Raw genomic sequence first — 2,952 nt, forward strand, 5'->3', positions numbered from 1 at the left:
GACATAACCCGCCTTACCCCAAACTCAACATCCTAAGACTTAATTAACTCATGGTAGTGACGGGCTTCCACAGTCCACACACAGCACACAACCACGTGCGCTAGATGCCAGTCACCACACCATTATACATATCTTTAACTATGTCCACATATTTACTTGAGACACTTCTCTTCTCTAGCACATGCCAGAGTAACTCTCTATGGGCTCTGTCATAAGATTTTTCTTGGTCAATAAAGACCATATAGAGATCTTTCTTGCAATCTCTGAATCTTTCCATCAGTCTCCTAAGTAAATTTTTTTCATAGATCTTCTTGGCATAAACCAAATTGGTTCTCCATAATAGAAGTTTCTTATCTTGGAAAAAATTAAATAACTCTCTCCCATTGTTTCATAGTAGACTTTTTAAGCCACAAGTTGGTTTGCCTACTCTCATCCTCCTTAAAACTTCTTTTACTTTAAGCACCCTAGTTATTCGTACATATTTATGACATGCGGTGTCTTGATGGGAAATGTAGCATTCCGGGAAAATATTACTCGAAATGTCTTCATTTAATAAGCTGTAGAAATAATATGTCAATCTCTCCTTAATGTCATCATCCCTTGCTTTACCATCTTCGCTTTTAATACATTTGACATAGTCGAAATCTCTATTCTTCCTTTCCCTCATTTAAGAAAAACCTTATAGATAGCTTTTTCCCCTTCCTTTGCACTCAAATTATTATAAAGATTTTCATATTTCTTCATCGCTTCCTTTCTCACAATATTCTTAGCTTCATTTCTAGCAAATTTACACTTTTTTAGATCCTCTACATCTTTGGTCTTTTGCCATGTCTTAAAACTAGTTTTCCTAACCGCATGGTTGCTTGAACCTCATCATCACACTGGCAAGACTCCCTCGAATGACATTTTTCTTTCGATTAGCCTAGGACATCTTTAGCCACCTTAATACAAGCAATCATCTCATTCCAAATCAAATTAGTGTCTCCATCAAAATCCCACCTTCCTTATTTGACCAATTTATCAATAAATGACTTCAAGATATCTCCTTTTAAGCTCCACCACCTTATCATAGGGCAAATAAACTCACCTTCCTTACGATTTGGCATAATGAGATACATATTCATGACCATTAATACATATTAAGGGGTTAGGCTCGCCTCCGGAATAACCTTACAATCTTACATAACAACCTATTGAACCTTCTAGTCAAAGAAATCTATTTGGCTACTATGATGCCCACTTCTCAAGGTAACTAAATGTTCCTCTCTCTTTAAAAAGTATGTGTTTACAATAGGTAAATCATAAGTCACACCAAAATCTAAAACTGAAGTCCCTTCCTCGTTCCTCTCTCTAAAACCATATCCTCCATGTACACCTTCATGGCCTCTACGATCTCTCCTGACACGTCCATTAAGATCACCCCTATAATGATCTTTTCTCCTTGACTAAAACCTAACACTAATCCATCCATGTGTTCCCAAAATTGTGACTTCCTACTTTCATCCAATCCTACTTGGGGTGCATAAACACTAATTATATCGACAATCTTTTTCTTCAATACAAGCTTGATGGATATAGCCCTATCACCAAATCTTTTAACATCCACCACATTATTCTTTAAGTCTTTACCCACTACTATGTTAGTATGTCCACTCCACTTCTAGTACTTCTATCCCCCTTATATCAAAGTTTAAAGTCATCGAACTCCTAAGATTTTTTTTACCCGTCAATCTGGTCTCTTGAATACAACCTATTTTAATCCTTTTTCTCTTCATAACATCTATCAATTCTAAACACTTACTTGTTAAAGATCCTATATTCCAAGATGCTAATCTAATCCTACACTTTTGGACTAGCTTCTTTACTTGCACTCGCCCACAATGCGAGAGCCCTTGCCTACTTGTCACCGCATCCGGGGCACCGACACGATGGGTCGTTGACAAGGGACACCTTAACTAACCCTTACTCACTATTCACCATAACTGTTTCAAAGGGAATGGTTCTATTTCCAATATTGTGATGATCAAACAAAAGCTTTTTACCTGATGAGCAAGTTACTATATCTTTCACTTTTTTTTATCTTTTTTTTTTTTTTTTTTTTTTTTTTTTTTAATATAGTTATAACCACGGGTTTTGTAAATTACCTTCATCAGCTTTGTATTTCTCGTGATCAAAATTTTGAATAAAGTCTAAAAAAGGCATGCATTGGGTTACCCAAGTGTTAGTGCAGATTCTCATTTTGAAAACCTTACATACCAGGTCCCATTTTTTAAACCCCACTTTCAGAAAAAGAAATATATAGGAAATCCTAAAAGCTCCCATTCTCTCACTTCTGTTTACCCTTACAGTGTTCTAAGGGTCTCGTTGATCAAACAAACTCCAGTTTTCCACCCACAAAAATTGGCACTTAAAGGGGAGAAACCCTCCATAGGAGGGGGAAAATAAATTTGGTCAAGGGACCTTGCTCCTTGTTCCAAAACAAGTCAAAAGGAATGACAACATGCTCTCATTAAGGAGTTTGGGATGACTTAAGAATATGATCTGAAAGAGCTCTCTTAATAAAATGAAAATTATAGAGATGACAGTCAGGAATATCATTAGAAGAAAAAAAATTTAGCCATGTTTTGCTAAATAACCAGTTATCATGAATCAACCATTGTTCATCAGTTTACATTTAAAAATTTCACCATCCCAATGTAATTCTGCTTCTACCCAATGATCATGCAATGTAAAGAACAACTTGAAGCCTTGCTACAAATAACCATCTTGGATTTCTGATAATTAAGAGTACAAAATGCAGAGATTAGAGGAATTTCAGAGGCCAAGTGTCTCAGAAAGCTGCAAGTGTCAGTAACTTCTACAGTGACAGAGATCAAGTCTGTTCTTGCGTTTACCCAAAAAAAAAAGGTCTGTCCTTGCTTTCTACCACACACAACCCACCACCCCCCCCCC

At 36.5% G+C, this 2,952-nt stretch overlaps 1 protein-coding gene across 1 annotated transcript in view; it reads right to left on the reverse strand.

The window, feature by feature from the left end:
* LOC122086526 (serine/threonine-protein phosphatase PP1) overlaps positions 1-2,952 on the reverse strand; it is a 10,459-nt gene that overhangs the window by 6,458 nt on the left and 1,049 nt on the right. The gene's annotated exons all lie outside the window — the stretch shown is intronic.

This window comes from Macadamia integrifolia, chromosome 8 (assembly GCF_013358625.1).
Source record: "Macadamia integrifolia cultivar HAES 741 chromosome 8, SCU_Mint_v3, whole genome shotgun sequence".
Lineage (NCBI taxonomy): Eukaryota > Viridiplantae > Streptophyta > Magnoliopsida > Proteales > Proteaceae > Macadamia > Macadamia integrifolia.